At 30.1% G+C, this 19788-nt stretch overlaps 2 long non-coding RNA genes across 2 annotated transcripts; both read right to left on the bottom strand.

Moving 5' to 3' along the window:
• Positions 1–1855: 1855 nt before the first annotated feature.
• On the bottom strand, positions 1856–2808 carry LOC123917925. The gene is made up of 2 exons (XR_006812634.1): positions 2329–2808; positions 1856–2165 (listed from the first exon to the last, which is right to left on the bottom strand). It is a non-coding gene; the product is annotated as an uncharacterized LOC123917925 (long non-coding RNA).
• Positions 2809–14290: 11482 nt separating this feature from the next.
• Positions 14291–17390, bottom strand: LOC123917924. Its single transcript, XR_006812633.1, has 2 exons — positions 17168–17390; positions 14291–14568 (listed from the first exon to the last, which is right to left on the bottom strand). It is a non-coding gene; the product is annotated as an uncharacterized LOC123917924 (long non-coding RNA).
• Positions 17391–19788: the final 2398 nt, after the last annotated feature.

Genomic DNA, 19788 nt, shown 5'->3' with positions numbered 1-19788 from the left:
ACGGTCTGTAACCATGGTCCTTCGGTACGCGCGCGACACTGGATCCGCTTCCATTGATGGGTATTTTGGTTAATTAATTAAAAAGAATGGGTATTTTGGTCCAATTGAAAATGTCACCTTGCTAACTTAGACCTAACTAGGGTCTAAGTTAGAAAACCCCATATATATATATATACTGTTGTTAATTTATATCCACCTAAAAATATAATGGTGTAAATAGCAATATGCTCCTTTTCTTAATTGGACTAAAAAATAAGTAATATTAACTATTTAAAATATGTATAAGTTGAAGGATAGTAAGTTTCATTAAATGATGTACATCCAAGTTGCTAATAATTTACACCCGCTTTATTAAATTTTAAGCAAAACATTAAAATCTTTTTCTTAGATTTGCAGAGTTGTTTTGGTTTCAAAGCACGGCGGTTTCGAAGCGGGTACCTTGACTACATCCCTCTAATGATTCGTATATATTGGGATCTTCCGCTCTTTATAGCTAGCAGCTGGCGTATGACATTATTTGGATTGCAAGAATTGCTATACAGTAGGATTGATTATAATTGCAGCCTGTTTGGTGTGCTGTTTTCTTGCCATTATCGCCTTTTAGGTTTTCTTGACTACCTCATAATGCTTTGTTCGGTTGTCTCGGGTCTATAACTAGTTTTGCTTCTCGCGCCTTTGAGTCGTTATCGGCATTGGTGAGAGATCCCATGCCTGGTATTACCGTTGGTCTGCTATCTAATTGGTTGGTGGTATAACTGTTTGCTTGCAGTTTTGTGCTCAACAAACTTGTATTTTTTTTTTAAGCAAAAGGGCGCAAAACAAAAAGAGAAGGGGGGACATAGACCAAAGCCTTCTCGAGGAAAAAAAGTGAAATGAAAATCGGGGGACAAAATCCACACCCAAAAGAGAACAGAAGCAAGGAAATAAAATACTCGCTCCTGCCTCATATGTGTTCAAAAATAGCTTTTTTAGATTCATTGGAAAATAAATGTATTTAGTCTAAAATATAGACTAAATACATCACGTTTTCAATGAATCTAAAAAAGCTACTTTTGCTTACATATGAAGCCGGAGGGAGTACATAACAAACCAAATAAAACTCACTCTGAAAACTTACCCCTAGAGCGGGTATTACGAACCTGAAAACCCTTATACATATTCTTTTTCTTTGCCTTAGACACGACTTTAGTGAAAGACTCTTCACTAGCATATTCTTTTATTTGTGTCTGGGAGTGTAGCTGGTCTTACATTTATTTCTCTCAAATATTGAAACCTTGTACGGTTATCTCCCTGAAGCATGCCTTGGGGATGTTTTAATTGCTTTTTGAAGAGAAAGAATGAATTTGAATTGGTAGAGAGAACAATGAAGTAGAAGCTTGGATTTTTTTTTAAGTATTATTTATTGGATTTACAATGGAGTCGAGGATTGAACTAAGACCTCTAGCATTGTACCCAAATTCTTCATTATTAGACAAAACCTAGTGATTAGACAAAACCTAGGTGTTCACAAAAAAAAAAGACTATTTACATGGTCAATCGTTAGTTGATTTAATGGTGATTGACAATGAATTGATAGGAAGGACCGCAGTTCGATCTCCCACAACTGCGATCGAGAGAGAGAGAGAGAGCTGGAACCACTTGATGCCAGAACTGACCCCTGAACCAGATTAAGCGGTCAAGTGGACCTGATATTGGTGGTGAAAAAAAAAACTCATATGATTAATATAATTATTTTTTGGCAAAATTATTTCAAAAGTCACTTAACTTAATTTCAAGAAATGATTTAGTCTTTATCTATGTTTCATGACGGTGAACCCCTGGATCCAAACACCACCGACTAGTAACCACACACAAGGAAATATAATCTTCATCTCTATAATAAAAGTTGACATCTTCCCTAGTTTTGGAATTAATAAATAAAAGTTATGCAGACATTTTAATAATTATAACATCATCAGACATTTATGCGTTAAAACTATAGTAATTGAGACCTCCATTTCTTATGAAAAATGGAGAGGATATCTATTCGAGCACTTTCTGACCCAAACACTTGCAACTTTTAATGACAAATCCGGTGCATACACCAACATGATAATCTTGAGCACGACAGGTCCAATGACAATTGAGATCAGTACAGCCCCATCCCTCGGTTTGTAGCACCATCTCTGTATTAATTGATTGAACAAATATGTTAACCAGCACAACTTAATTAATAAAATTTCATTATTTACATTTAGTAAAAAAATTGTTATTTACATATTAATTATAATTATGATTATATGCACCAATTATTGTTATATGTTTTAATGCCAAACATATAAGACTTACCCGAAGCAAGGAGAGTAAGCAAAATGAAGAAAAATCCAAAGTGTGTCTTGTTCATCATTACCACTTGCTACAATCTTCACCTAGAGGTTTATTATACTTAGCTTGTGAATAAACTAAAATTCCCATTGAGTCATCTATTTATAAACGTGGAGGGTGTAAAAAACATTTTTTTTTCATCATTATCACTTGTTAATTATGATCTTCGTACCATATCAAGATAAAAAAAAATTAACTAGCATCTATCTATAGTGTGGTAGAGGGTGTAAAAATATAATAATTAAACTTGGCATTCAATTAACTTCATTTTGGAGTTTATGTCCCTATGGCATCTATCTATAGTGTGGTAGAGGGTGTAAAAATATAATAATTAAACTTGGCATTCAATTAACTTCATGTTTGCCTCATGGAACACCCACAATAAATCTGCAACTCTTCTGCACCGTCTTGCATATACTCTAAAATATAAGAATAAATAATCATAGGTAGCTGAAGTATTACTATTTCTCTAAATATTGGTCCATAAATTATATATATATTCGCTCTCTTCGTATCCAAATATAAGTCACTTTAAAAAAAATTATATCAAAGTATAAGTCATTTTACATTAACAATAAAACATTTAATGTCTGTTTATCTATTATACCTTAACTATTTATTTCTCTTTCTTTTTTCAATTCTTCATTTTATCTTTCTCATACCATTAATGAAGGACAATTTTAAAAACTAACTCAAAATTTATCTTCTCGATCATACTACATTAATTACATTTTTTTACACAATTACATTTTTTTTGGTACATAATTAATTATATTTTTTAATTTATGTAATATATATATATAGACAAAACGATTTATATTTTGCTATATAAAAAGTATAAGAGCATCTCAAATGGTGATACTCCTTTGAGTATCATATATTACTAACAAGTGGTCTCTACAATGCCATGTAATACTTATGCAATTTATACATATTTTGGTTTGACTAAAAATGTAATAATATTAATAAGAGTGTCATACGTACACATGCTGTTATACCAAAGTGTTAGTTTTGCTTTCCAGTGTAAGGTTTATTTTTTAGTAAAAAAAAAATGTGTTGTGTTTATTTGCCTTATACTATGATATAATTAATAAGGTCTAAAGAGATAGTGATAGAGAGAGATGCTTTAGAAATTGGGGAAGAGTTGTCTCTTGAAATTTCTATTAAATCAGATCCTTTGAATTTATAATATGTTGAAGAGGTTCCTACTGTTGATCTGTCTGATATTCTCCATGTTCAAAAAAACATTTTTTGGGTGTGGTATGAGGTATGCCAACATTATTTCTTCATATGAGTTTTTAAATCCCAATATTGTCCATGACTTGGTAATTTTGAAACAATATTGGGAGGGTAAGGATGCTTGTGACATTGGGCATTGGGTTTATACTGACGAGGAAGAAAGACAAGCAGCTATCAATTTTTTGAACAATTGTGTTGCTATTAGAGAAGAGCCTTTCGCTGATGTGGTGTCTAAGGCAAAAAAATATATATATTGAAGAAGGGTTTTGACTAGATACCACTTTCAAGAAAAAAAAGTTTCATCGTAGGTATTCAGCCGATTAAGATCCATCGGTAAAGATTAAGTCATTTCGGGAATTTCTAATCGACCAAGTAACACAGTAAATTAACAACCACCGTATGTGAGCTATCCTACCCGTACTCATCCCTAGCATAAACTCAAACAAGCCTATAATCACCCCAGACAAAGTATGTAACACCCTGATTTTTAGAATTATTTTTATTTTCTTGGGTTTGTTAATTATAAAATAGAAAAGGATGAATTAACATGAAATTAACGGTTAGAATTAAAATGAGATGTTAGTGAATTTTAGTAACTTAGTGGAGAAAGAAAATAAAAGAAAATGGACTTTAGTGGAAAGGAGTATATTTATTTGATTATAAGTAGGTGTGAGGGAGGTGTTAGCCCAATTGGTAGGAGTACGATTAGATAATTATGCGATACCTTAGCTAGCTCAAAGCAAGTATGTCTTAGCAATTAGCATATAATAATATAATTAAAGTAAACTATATGCTCCTTAATAATCAGAGATCCATGTATGTAGCTAGTGAAAAACTACAAATTAACAACGTGGTTTCTTGCAGTAGCAGCGATTATCGTAACCTCTGCATTTACCAAATAGAAAACCTTTAACAAGACAATCCGAAGCACATTTTTCATCACTCAAACAATTCCCATAAATCCAACGTCTCTTTGACTCACACTTCCTTCCATCAGTTAATACCACCATCTCTGTATTCATTAAGATCGATCACACGTTATGATTAACACAAATTAACACAACTTTATTAATTAATAACATATTTGATTTAATTGTGCTTATAAAAAAAATTTGATTTAATTGTCCTCGTAAGCTTAGCTCAGACGTCAAATATATTATTCAGGTTTGAATCTCAGACACTCCACTTATTCACCTTTATTGATTGACACCCTTTCTTTCATGTAATCAACAATTTTCATATGATTAATGTAATTTTTTTTGGCAAAATTATTTCAAAAGTCATTCAACTTAATTTCAAGAATTTTTTTCATGACGTCATTTTTTTCTTCATATTTGAATATGAATTTCAAATTTCAAATTTATAGTAATTTTCTCTCTATGCGCTATCAATCATAAATACATGTTATGCATCAAAAAAAAATCATAAAGTTTGAAGCTTGAAAAATCACGTGCAAACATGGATGAAGGACAGTCAAAATAACGTGAAAAAATAAAAAAAAGACCGAATCATTATCTAAAATTAAATTGTGGGATTGCAAAAGTAATTTGCCAATTAATTTTTTCTCTCAACTCTATTGAAAATCAATTCAGGGAAATAATTATTCTGCTACTTTTCTTTTTCAAAATTTTCATTAATTTATTGATTTTATTCTTCTAGAGGCTTCAATTTTTTAGAAGTTCTTCGTCGAAAAAAAAATTAGGAGAAGTTCAAAAAATCATGGCACAAAATGAAGTTTTTTTGGTTTAAATGTTCTTTTGATATCATTTTATTTTATTTTTCTTAAAAATCAGTTTTTTGTTCCCAATTCTACATTTTTTAGGATTTTGAATAATGTTTTGATGATATGACATTTATTTATGATGCGGCGGTGTTTATCAAACATATTTTTGTTGACATGAATATCTAATGTGGCATAATAAGCACTAACACATCATAAAATAGAGGGTTTAGCTATACTATAGTTTTAACTTATCTGTTCTATATAAAATGACACAACTATTTTTCTATACTTTTATCTTATCCATTTAATATATACTCCATCTAATTTTAAATATAAGCATAAATTTATTTTCAATATTCATTGAATAATTAATGAATTTTATCTATAATATAAACTAAATTTATTGATTATCTAATGAATCTAAAAAATTATTTTTTACTTATATTTAAAATCAAGGTAATAAATATGATTGTATGCATGCACCAGTGATTATTATATGTTGTAATGCCTTTATGTCAAAAATAACTATTGTAGTATGCAAAATATATAAGACTTACGACAAGCAAGGAGAATAAACAAAATGAAGAACAATCCAAAACATGCCTTGTTCATAATTACCACTTACAACAATCTTCACCTAAATCTATTATAATCTTTCTTTTTCTGAAGAAGCTAAATGCGAGTTATCTATTTAAAGATGTGGAGGATATAAAAAATCATTTAATTTATTTTTTGAAAAATTGGCGTTTAAATTCATTTTGGCGTTTGTGATCCTTTGGTTATGGCATTAGTAAATAAAGCAATTTAGTTGAGCTGTTTGGCTCATAGAATACCCGAAATATATGCAACTCTTCTACATACACCATCTTACATATATACTCCAACTTCCAAGTATATAATAAGAATTAATAAATAGTTAGGTCTCTAAAACATTCTAAAAGGTCTCGAAACTAATTTTTCATCCAATTATTTGGTCCAACAATTTTCATAAACATTGAGAATGCTAGAATGTTTCTAGTGGAAAGCTTGGAGAATGGAGAATGGAGATTTAGACTACTATCTTTTTGTTAAATTTTGTTGGTCAAGTGACTCCAAACAACACAACAGGAGGGTGAATTGTGTACTCAAAAATTGATTAAAAATAAGCTCTTAAAAAATTTAATCAAATAAAATAAAGTGCTTGTAAATAAGTTTAAATAAAATAAGTGTAAATAAATTTGTCGAAAACAAGTAAATAAGATGAAAATAACTTGCAAGGAAAATAAAAGAGATGAAAGGGAAAGTAGAAAGAACACAAAGAAATTATCCTGGTTCGGCCAAGAACAAAGGGCTTACTCCAGTCCCCAAGGAAAGCACCTTGATATTTCACTAAACCAAGCTTTTATAACAGGATAAGTTAATAATCTTTACAACCGAGAACTCTCAACACAAACAATGGGATATCACCTCCCTCACGACTAGAAAATAATTCAATTAAGACGGAATTTTGTGACGGAAATATTTTCCCCCAAAATAATTAAATCGGGACGAAATTTGCAACGATTTTCTGTCACGAGTATTTTTTTTAAAACTTTTTAATAGTTTGGGACAGAATTTATATTTTGTCTCCAATTCGAGACGGATTAACATTTCTGTCGCAAAGTTGGGACGAATGGTTTTATTTCCGTCTCATATTTAAAACAATTTTTATTTTATTTCAAAATTTAGTGAAAAAATAAGGGGGAATATTGGCGCCTAATTATTAGATTCTTTTAAAAAATAAAATAAAAATAATTGTTTCCTGTCAAAAAAAATAATTGTTTTTTTAAAAAATAAAATATAAAATAATTGTTAGTAGTAATTTTAAAATAATTTATGTCAAAATATTTTTATGTAAAATCATATTTAAATAAAAATCATTATGAGTGTGTGATATATTTTCAAGAGAGCTATTTTTACTACTCACATAACGATCCTAAAAATATGTGTATTATAACTCAATAAGTCTATAACTCAAGTCTTGAAAAGCTTGACCCTCTTTTCCGCTTTTTGCATCCTTGTCATTCTCGGTCTCTTTTGTCAATCATCAAAACAAAAATATTCCTGTCAAAACATATATTCACAAATTTCTTCTAAAACTTTCACATAGTACTCTCCTAAGTGGTTCACGTATGCAAATTCATTAGACAAGTCGACGATTTAAACAAAAATTTGATGAAAAGAACAAACTTGAAACTTTTTAAATATAAGGGATCAAACTGAAACCTAAAATAAACATAGGAAACCAAATATACAATTAAACCTTAAAAAAAAGCTAAAAAGAAAAATAAAGGCATATTTAAGGGCACACATGTTAGATACAACTTCAAATAGTAATTATATTTGTGGAGGGATAGTATAACACTCATTCTAAACACAATCTTTTTAATTGGTTAAAATTGATAAGGATCCAACAAAATTTATATGGGATCCACATTTTTTATGAGTCCACGAGTTTCAACTAATAAAAAAAGTGCGTTAAGATGTGTGTGTTAAAAAGTGTGTTAAAAAATAGCAATTTTTTACTTCTAAAAAATAAGATGTATAATTTATAATACAAACTTTTTATTTATAGTACACTAATTCTCAAAAACAAATTTTTTTAAGTGCAAAATTGGAGAGATTGCACAGTAAAATCTACTCCTCCATTCCATAATGAGTGACCTAGTTGACTGTTTCATGCATCCAAACATATAACTTTGACTATTAATATTTTTAATTGTATAACGTTAAAAATTATAAAAAATTTATATTTTGAAAATGCTCATTGAGACGAATCCAACATCTTATATGCTAAGTTTGATTCTCTCTGATGTCAATTTGAGTGGGCTAATTTAGCTTATTAAAAAACATATATAAATAGTGCATATAGTCAAAATAAGTCACTCATTTTAGGATTAATAGATTAACTTAAAAAGAATCCAATTCTTTCCAAGCGTTGCTATACTACATTTTTCCTTTTTTTTTTCCTACCTCTTGGGTCATGTGGTGGTTTAACTTTTTGATATATGATGGTACAACTTTTTTAATCTCTAATTTTTGGCTTAACGATAAGGATGTTATGATTTTACCGTTTATGCATTTTATATAATTTTTATATAAATATTTATTATAAATAATGTCGATTTTAGTCCCCACAAGCTTGATTTAGTTAGTAGGGCATCACATTATATACTTAGGAACAACTAGGGGATAGAGAAAATAATACTCAACAAGTAATTTAGCTGATTATGTCCCTATGACTATATAGCATTAGTTAAAAGCAATTTAGTAGCTCATTTGGCTCATGGAACACCCAAAATAAATTTGCAACTCTTTTGCACCATTTTGCATATAATCCTTAAATATAAGAATAAATAATCATTGCTATTATCACTCTTTCTCTAAATATTGGTTCATAAAGTACATATATGGTTGTTAATTTATACACATCTAAAAATATAAAAGGTGTAAATAGTAATGTGTACATTTTTTAATAGACTAAAAAACGCGTGATTAATTAAAAAGAGAAAAAATAAGGAAAAAAATACAAGAAAATTTGGGGGATAGGTCAATATCTAAGGGAAGCTAATAAATACAACTGTCTCATTAAACCTTATTTGTAAAATCTATATTTCGGTAAACTAAATATATTTTTAGTGAAATCATTGTATATATATACTATTTAGGGTGAGCAGATTTGCTGCCGTAATAAATGCCAGAGTTTTCATACAATTTATATTTTGGACCGTCCGATGTAACATATATTTTGGACCGTCCGATGTTGTATTAAGGATCAGAAGTGATCATGGAAAAGAGTTTGAAAACTCTAGATTCTCTGACTTTTGTGCCTCTGAAGGTATCATCCATGAATTCTCATCTCTCATTACACCACAACAAAATGGTGTAGTAGAAAGAAAGAATAGAACTATACAAGAGTCTGCAATAGTAATGTTACATGCAAAGAAACTCTCTCATGATTTTTGGGCAGAAGCTATGAACACTGTTTGTTATATTCATAATCGTGTCACCTTGAGATCTGGAACTACAATTACACTGTATGAATTGTGGAAAGGTAGAAAACCTACTGTTAAGTACTTTCATGTGTTTGGAAGTAAATGTTAGAAATGTTGGAGTAATTAAAAATGGAGATTTAGACTACTTCTATTATAAAAATTTTACATTTAAGAAATAATTTCTACATTTGTTTCCTTAACATGTGTCTTTAACATCATTTTAGTGTAATATTTTTTTTTACGGTCCTTTGTACTGTAATGTTATTGTCCCCACATAAAGGCAAACTAAACAACTAGTACAATGCAAACTTTGTTAAAAAAAAAAAAACTACAATGCAAACATAATTATACACTTGAATAAATTATTTACATGGTATGCCTCTGCCTCGGTAAAAACTAACTAGTAAATCTTTTCAAGTTCTATGGTAGTACTTGTTAAAAAAGAGTTTAATTGCAAATTTAGTCCCTTATGTTTATTTTAGATTTTAATTTGATCTCTTAGGTTTAGAAAGTTTCAAGTTGTTGTCTTATGTTATTGATCTCAACATAAGTTGGTCTTTTTTCGTTAAATTTTGAGTTAATTTTTTCTATCATTTTGTTAAATTTTGTTGGTCAAGTGACTCCAAACAACACAACAGGAGGGTGAATTGTGTACTCAAAAATTGATTAAAAATAAGCTCTTAAAAAATTTAATCAAATAAAATAAAGTGCTTGTAAATAAGTTTAAATAAAATAAGTATAAATAAATTTGTCGAAAACAAGTAAATAAGATGAAAATAATTTGCAAGGAAAATAAAAGAGATGAAAGGGAAAGGAGAAAGAACACAAAAAAATTATCCTGGTTCGGCCAAGAACAAAGGGCCTACTCCAGTCCCCAAGGAAAGTACCTTGAGATTTCACTAAACCAAGCTTTTATAACAGAATAAGCTAATAACATTTACAACCGAGAACTCTCAACATAAACAATGGGATATCACTTCCCTTGTGCAAGGGGAATAGATTCTCTCAAGTGTGATTTACACTTGAGAGAGTAAAGTGTAATCTAACACCATCTAAATTCATTTTCTCTAAATTTTTATATGTTTCTCTCTCTTGATCAATGGTAACAAACCACACTTTATTCTCTCAAGTGTAAATTACACTTGAGAGAATACATTCCCCTTAGAGCCTATAAACCAAGAGATATCACATCTCTTGAAAACCTTGGGATCACACCCAATACAAAAGAAATTACAATGATATTACATCAAGTGTGTAGATATAACAAATTGAAGCACAAGTAATACAAAGTAAACTATGTAGTATAAAAGAGCTCTAAAGTAAATATATTAGCAAGTGTAAAAATAGTGAGAGTGATGAGTATTATTTTCTATATGATTTTGATGTAAAAATTCAGTCCTTCAAATGGATGGCACAAGACTCTATTTATATAGAAAATGGAATGAGAATGAAGTGCAAAACAAATACTAGCCGTTAGCCGAGCAAAACACGTCTGATCATAAAATAAAATCCAATTTATACCATTTAAACCAAATAGCCGTTGTAACAATAATGGTCATTGAAAACAAATATGCCATAATCACATTGAAATCAATTTGGCTATGATCTCCAACATGCCATTTTGAGAAACACGTTGACATGCTAAGATTAATTTCAAAAGCATGGTCAAAAATATTTTTAAAGATATAAAGAAATCATGCAATTTTAAAATAATTTATGTCAAAATACTTTTTATGTAAAATCATATTTAAATAAATATCATTATGAGTGTGTGATATATTTTCAAGAGAGCTATTTTATTTTACTACTCACATAAGGATCCTAAAAATATGTGTATTATAACTCAATAAGTCCAAAACTCAAGTCTTGAAAAGTTTGACTCTCTTTTCCGCTTTTTGTATCCTTGTTCTCGGACTCTTTTGTCAATAATCAAAACAAAAATATTTCTGTCAAGGCATATATTCACAAATTTCTTCTAAAACTTTCACATAGTATTCTCCTAAGTGGTTCACGTATGCAAATTCATTAGACAAGTCGACGATTTAAACAAAAATTTGACGAAAATGACCAACTTAAAACTTTTTAAATATAAGGGATCAAACTGAAACCTAAAATAAGCCTAGAAAACCAAATATACAATTAAGCCTTAAAAAAAAAGCTAAAAAGAAAAATAAGGGCATATTTAAGGGCACACATGTTAGATACAACTTCAAATAGTAATTATATTTGAAGTGGGATAGTATAATTAACACTCATTCTAAACACAATCTTTTTAATTGGTTAAAATTGATAAGGATCCCAACAAAATTTATATGGGATCCACATTTTTTATGAGCTCATATGAGTTTCAACTAATAAAAAAAAAGTGCGTTGAGATGTGTTTGTTACTAACACTATTCATTATATTTTAAAATAACAATTTTTTACTTTTAAAAATAAGATGTACAATTTATAATACAAACTTTTTATTTATAGTACACTAATTCTCAAAAACAAATTTTTTTAAGTGCAAAATTGGAGAGATTGCACACTAAAATCTACTTCTCCATTCCATAATGAGTGACCTAGTTGACTGTTTCATGCATCCAAACATATAACTTTGAAAATGCTCATTGAGACGAATCTAATAACATCTTATATGTTAAGTTCGATTCTCTCTAGTGTCAATTTTAGTGGACTAATTTAACTTATTAAAAAAACATATATAAATAGTGCATATAGTCAAAATAAGTCACTCATTTTGGGATTAATGGAGTAACTTAAAAAGAATCCAATTCTTTCCAAGCGTTGCTATACTACATTTTTCCTTTTTTTTTTCTACCTCTTGGGTCATGTGGTGGTTTAACTTTTTGATATATGATGGTACAACTTTTTTAATCTCTAATTTTTGGCTTAACGATAAGGATGTTATGATTTTACCGTTTATGCATTTTATATAATTTTTATATAAATATTTATTATAAATAATGTCGATTTTAGTCCCCACAAGCTTGATTTAGTTAGTAGGGCATCACATTATATACTTAGGAACAACTAGGGGATAGAGAAAATAATACTCAACAAGTAATTTAGCTGATTATGTCCCTATGACTATATAGCATTAGTTAAAAGCAATTTAGTAGCTCATTTGGCTCATGGAACACCCAAAATAAATTTGCAACTCTTTTGCACCATTTTGCATATAATCCTTAAATATAAGAATAAATAATCATTGCTATTATCACTCTTTCTCTAAATATTGGTTCATAAAGTACATATATGGTTGTTAATTTATACACATCTAAAAATATAAAAGGTGTAAATAGTAATGTGTACATTTTTTAATAGACTAAAAAACGCGTGATTAATTAAAAAGAGAAAAAATAAGGAAAAAAATACAAGAAAATCAATAGGTCAATATCTAAGGGAAGCTAATAAATACAACTGTCTCATTAAACCTTATTTGTAAAATCTATATTTCGGTAAACTAAATATATTTTTAGTGAAATCATTATATATATATATATATATATATATATATATATATATATATATATATATATATATATATATATACTATTTAGGGTGAGCAGATTTGCTGCCGTAATAAATGCCAGAGTTTTCAGACAATTTATATTTTGGACCGTCCGATGTAACATGTATGGATGAGATCATTTTAAATGATTTTACAACTTTATCAATTTGAGCCGTCTGATCAATAATTAATGGTTGAGATTTAAAACCGCGTACTTCTTAACTGCAGTAAATCAAAATCCTTATTTAGAAATAGTGTTCCACCATTGAGAGTCTTGAATTTGCAATCGAAGAGTAGCGATACTATTAAGGCACTGATTGTCTTCCCTATAAATATGCAAGGTAATGAAAAAACATATGCTTTGCGAGCTCAACATAATTTAACTAACGACTACGTTGCATCCAAGGAATCATACAAGGATTTTTAAAAGCATCAGAAACAAAAATAGTATTTGTCTCAATGAAAGTAAATTTCCTCCCTTCCTATTAGCAATCTCAATAGCCAACATCACCCCAACAATTTCAACCTCAAAAGCATAAGTAACACTAAGATTCTTAGCAAAACAACCAAGAGTAACCACGTAACTATCCCACAAAGAATAATGCTAGCAACACACTCTTTAATAAACACACTCCAACACACTCTCTTTTATTGGTTGAAATTTACATGGGTCCCATAAAAAAATGTGGACCCATATAACTTTTATGAGACTCATATAAATTTTAACTAATAGAAGAGAGTGCGTTAAAGTGTGTTTGTTAAAGAGTGTGTTGCTAGCACTCCTCATCCCACAAAATACATCACGAATGGTGCAATTTCACTATTTTTTTTTAATTGAAAATACATCACGAATGCAGAACAAAAGTATCATAATAATTGGCGCTAGCTTGCTGGCTCAAACCAATCTAAAATGCCTAAGCAACTAGACATAAAGTGATGCCACTTAAAGAAATTTTAGATTAAACAAAATAAAGCATGACACACATATACTCTTTAATAACCAGAGAAATTGAACACAAGGATATAGTAGCTAAAGTCTAGTGAAACTGCAAAATCTAGAGCACCAGCGAAAAACAATATAATCTTCATCCCTCAAAAAAATATTGAGATCTTCGTTAATACTACCAACGTCCCCAATTATAAGAAAAAAAATCCATTTTTTTGTTTCAAATTATAAGAGAAAAAATCATTTTTAAGAATGTTTTTTTCTTATTTTCATAAAATTAAATGCAAATTGCATTTAATTTCCTCTCTCTCTCTCTCTCATTTTCTCAATAAACAACAACCAATAAAAATTGTTTACATCTTCCTATGTAACTTATTCCAAGGAAAACCCACAAAAACATACTACAAATTTTCATGTTTTACTTTTTCTTAATAAGTATGATTTTTTTATTTTCTTTTATAAATTGGGACGAAGGGAGTATACTTTTGGAATGAATAAAGAAAAGTTATGCACGCATTTCAATAATTTTGACATACCAACATTTATACATCAAAATTATAGTAATTGAAACCTATGTTTCTTTTAAAAAATGGAGAGAATCTCTATTCGGGCACTCATAATGAGCGGAGCTATTGAATTCTCACCGCTTGGCAATAGCAACTTTTAATGGGAAATCCCTGGCACGATCCAAAAATCCATCCAAGAGCACGACATTTGGAATAACAATCGAGATGATCACAGTCTGATCCCTCAATTTGTACCACCATCCCTGCATTAATTGACCGAACAAATATGTTAACCAACACAACTTAATTGAACAAATTTCATTATTTATATTTAGTAAAAAAACATTATTTATATATTAATTATTTCTATGTACTACTTCCTCCGGTCCTTTTTACAAGGAACGCTTTGGGAAAAAATTGGTCATTTTTATAAGAAACTTCGATCAATTTTCAAATGTTTTAAATGTTCTATTTCACTTATGCCCTTATTTTATTATTAGAGAATTTTAAAATAAGTAAGTTAGTTGAATAAATAGTAATTAAATAATTCTATACATGGAATAATATTAAATTTATCAGAGTATTAAATGAAAATAACTATATTAAATGTGTTTATTTGATCTGTGTAATTTTTTCAAAGTGTTTCTTATAAAAAGGACCGAAATGAGTACTATGCACTTATAATTACGATTGTATGCACCAATTATTGTTATATGTTTTAATGCCAAACATATAAGACTTACTACCAGAAGCAAGGTGAATAAGCAAAATGAATATAAAAATTGAAAGTGTGCCTTGTTCATCATTACTGTTGGGTTTTTGTATATTGGCTACATTTTGCAAAAACATATTTTAGCCAAGTGTTGAGACAAATGTGCTGACCCCAAGTGTTGTGACAAATGTTGGTACACTTTGGAACAACACCTGACTCTGTATCTGCACGCGCCAGCTAGGTGTTATTATTTTCTACTCAATCTTTTGAAGATCTGTTTGAAGAATTGTTTCAAGGTTTCTTACAGAGGAAGGCGCACGTGTTTAATGTGTTTCAGGAGGCAGCCAAACCCTAGTTTTATTTTCCAAAGGAATTATATTTTTGGAAAATATATTTTTGCGGTTCAAAAATATAACTATTATTTTCAAAAATATATCACAGCTGCCGCAGTTCTAGAAGCCCTAATTTTGTCTTGAAGCCCAAGTCGTTCTACTACTATAAATACGAAGGCAAGCATATGGTTTCAAGCATCTAAAATCGTGTTCTTACAAAGCGTGTGTTTTAGGGATTTTAGAGTGTTAATTGTGAGCCTTTCTTGTGTCTCATTGATGCAAGCTTAGGACCTGAGTGTTATTGAGTTGTAAGTGTGAACTTCTCCTAAGCTTTGAAGTACGGAGATTGTTCTATTGTGGTGTGTGGTTTACTCACAAGCTTTTAAGCAAGAGTGAATCCTAGTTTCATAGGAGTGTGTCTCCACCTGTTGTGATCGTTGAATTGAATAACAACGTTGTCTGTGTTGTTAAGGTGGGAATTGGGACGGGGTCTCATATCTAGGAGTTCCTAGGTAGAAGTGTCATTGGGTAGTGATTAAGTGAGAAGTTGTAAACTGGTGAGTTTAGCTTCGAAGTAATACTGCTGATAGTGGACTTCATTCCTGGATTGGTATCCCCCAGAGTAGGCTTTAGGCTGAACTGGGTTAACAACTCTTGTGTGTTATTTACTTTACTGTTTGTATTGTTTTATGTTATTTGCTCTGTTTATAGACAAGTGTTGGCGCACCGGTAACAACATCTGTCTACAACAGACAAGTGTTGATACACCTTGATCAACATATGTCCACTGTGTGCCAGGAATTTCAATTACCACTTGCTACAATCTTCATCTAGAGATTTATTACTTAGCTTATGAATAAACTAATAACTCGCATTAAGTTGTCTATTTATATTTTATAGATGTGGAGAGTGTAACAAACTTTTTTTTTTTTGTGAAAACTTGGCGTTTAAATTCATTTTGGAATTAATGTTCCTTTGATTATCGCATTATGAACAAGAAATTTAGTAATAGTATCTTATTAAAAAAAACAAGCAATTTGGTAGAGCTCATATTTGGCTATATGGCTAAATGGATTTTTTTTCTTTGTATTTTTTAAAATAGATTTTCTAAAATCGTTTCTTAAAATATTATAAGTTTTTTTTATATTCGTTTTTTCAAAATTGAAATCTAACTTTGACATCATATAACATAAACACACATTATTGAAGATCAAAACATAGTCAAAATCACAATTTGAAAAACTATTTGAAATAGCTTCAAAATTAAGTGATTTTTCGAAATTTTGATATCCGAATTTTTTTCTAATAAAATGAACAAATACCTAAAATAACATTTTAAGAATAACTATTCAAACCAAATTTTCATTTGAAGTTTTATAAAAAAATTCTTTATAAATTTTTTTACACAAAATTATTTAACACTACAAGAATCTGTTTTAAAAAAATTTATAACAAAGAGCCCCATATTAGGATGGAGAAAGTAATAAATTAACTAGCATCGGGTATCTAAAGAGATAGAGGGTGTAAAAAATCGTTTATTTTCTTTTTTGAAAACTTGGCTCTCCTCCTCTTCCCTCTGATTCCCTCATAAAAATTGAGCCAAACACAATAAATTAAGAAAATTTTCCCCCTTCACTTCCCTCAATCTATTCCCAACCAAACAAACCCTAAGGGAAGTGTCATCAATTATATGTTTTTTGCTTTTATTTAAAAAATAGTCATAAATATGATTTTCTGCACCAATGATTATTATATGTTGTAATGCCTTTATGTCAAAAAAAAAAACTATTGTAATAATGCCAAATATATAAGACTTACGACAAGCAAGGAGAATAAACAAAATGAAGAACAACTCAAAGCGTGCCTTGTTCATAATTACCGCTTACAACAATCTTCAACTAAATCTATTATAATATTTTTAATGGCAAATCTATTACGATCTTAATTAAATAACCCGCATCGAGTGATGTATTTATAGATCTATTTATAGATGTGGAGGATATAAAAAATCATTTAATTTATTTTTTGAAAAATTAGGCGTTTAAATTCATTTTGGAGCTTTTGTTCCTTTGGTTATGGCATTAGTAAATAAAGCAATTTAGTTGAGCTGTTTGGCTCCTGGAATACCCAAAAATATGCAACTCTTCTTCACCATCTTGCATATATACTCCAAGTATATAATATTTTATTATAAGAAAATATTTATTTTTAAGATTTATAGAATGTTTGATGTATCTAGACATAAATTAAATTATGTCTAGATACATCAAACATTCTATATATTTAAAAATGTAAAATTCTATGAAATAATTTTTACATTTATTTTTTTAACATGTACTGTTAACATTCTCCTTGGTGTAATATTATTGTCCCCACATAAAGACAAACTAAAACTACTAGTACTACAATGCAAACTTTGTTAACAAAAAAACTACTCCATGGTTATACCTCTGCCTCGGTAAAAACTAACTAGTAAATCTTTTCAAGTTCTATCCGTACTCAGGGACGGATTTGGAGGGGGTAAACAGTGGCCAAAGCCCCCCTCCCCCTCATTTACATATATACATATACATAATATATTATATGATATACATATTGTATTATATCATATCATATGTATATATTGTAATTTATAATTATATTATATAAATAAAAACTTTATTGATATACATTTACAGTGTTAAAATATTTATATTGTCGAACAATTATAAGTGTTGGATTATTAAAATTATAACCATTTAATTAAAAATTTAGTTGGTTTAAGTGGTAAGAGTCTCGAGTCCTTTAAGCAAGTGGTCAAAAGTTTGATATTTGGCTCTTGCGTATGAACAATGTTGGGTTTTTGTATGTTGGCTACATTTTGCAAAAACATATTTTAGCCAAGTGTTGAGACATATGTGCCTACACCAAGTGTTGTGACAAATGTGGGTACACTTTGGAACAACACCTGTCTGTCTGACTGTGCGCGCCAGCTAGCGGGTTTTAATTTCTACTCAATCTTTTGAAGATTTGATTGAAGAATTGTTTCAAGGTTTCTTACAGAGGAAGGCGCACGTGTTTAATGTGTTTCAGGAGGCAGCCAAACCCTAGTTATATTTTCTAAAGGAATTATATTTTTGGAAAATATATTTTTGTGTTTCAAAATAGAACTATTATTTTCAAAAATATATTAGCTGCTGCCGCAATTCTAGAAGCCCTAATTGTGTCTTGAAGCCCAAGTCGTTCTACTACTATAAATACGAAGGCAAGCATATGGTTTCAAGTATCTAAAATCGTGTTCTTACAAAACGTGTGTTTTAGGGATTTTAGAGTGTTAATTGTGAGCCTTTCTTGTATCTCATTGATGCAAGCTTAGGACCTGAGTGTTATTGAGTTGTAAGTGTGAACTTCTCCTAAGCTTTGAAGTACGGAGATTGTTCTATTGTGTTGTGTGATTTGCTCGCAAGCTTTTAAGCAAGAGTGAATCCTAGTTTCTTAGGAGTGTGTCTCCACCTGTTGTAATCGTTGAAGTTTATAACAACGCTGAGTGTGTTGTTAAGGTGGGAATTGGGATGGGGTCTCATATCTAGGAGTTCCTAGGTAGAAGTGTCATTGGGTAGTGATTAAGTGAGAAGTTGTAAACGGGTGAGTTTAGCTTCGAAGTAATACTGCTGATAGTGGACTTCATTCCTGGATTGGTATCCCCCAGAGTAGGCTGTTAGGCTGAACTGGGTTAACAACTCTTGTGTGTTATTTACTTTATTGTTTTATGTTCTGTGCTCTGTTTATAAACAAGTGTTGGTGCACCTTTAGCAACATCTGTCTAATACAGACAAGTGTTGATACACCTTGATCAACACCTGTCCACTGTGTGCCAGAAATTTCAGTTGGCATCAGAGCAGGCACCCTGTTCTGAATTTTAGGGTGAGCTCCAGGGAAACTTTTTTCTGGCAGGTATGGACAAAGAAGGAGGGCTCGTTACCAGACCACCTCTTCTGGTTGGTGCGTCAAATTATGACTATTGGAAGTCTCGTATGATGGCTTTCCTAAAACAAATTGATAGCAAGACATGAAAAGCAGTTCTGAGAGGGTGGACACCACCTGTAAAAATGGACAAAGATGGGAAACCAACTCTTGAGTTGAAACCTGATGAAGAATGATCCAAAGAAGAGGATGAGCTTGCTCTTGCAAACTCAAAAGCATTATACGCATTGTATAATGGTGTTGACAAGCACATATTCAGACTCATCAAAAAGTGTGTCTCTGCTAAGGAAGCTTGGAACATCCTGGAAACTGTTCATGAAGGTACCTCTAAAGTGAAGATGTCAAGGCTACAACTCCTAACCACCAAGTTTGAGAATCTAAGGATGAATGATGATGAAACCATTCAGGAATTTCACATGACCATACTTGATTATGATAATCAGTTTGATGCCTTGGGTGAAAAGATACCTGAAGAA

The sequence above is a fragment of the Trifolium pratense genome, linkage group LG3, assembly GCF_020283565.1.
Source record: "Trifolium pratense cultivar HEN17-A07 linkage group LG3, ARS_RC_1.1, whole genome shotgun sequence".
In the NCBI taxonomy this organism is placed as follows: Eukaryota; Viridiplantae; Streptophyta; class Magnoliopsida; order Fabales; family Fabaceae; genus Trifolium; species Trifolium pratense.
The sequence above is the reverse complement of the archived record's forward strand: the minus strand, read 5'-3'. Positions and strand labels throughout refer to the sequence as shown.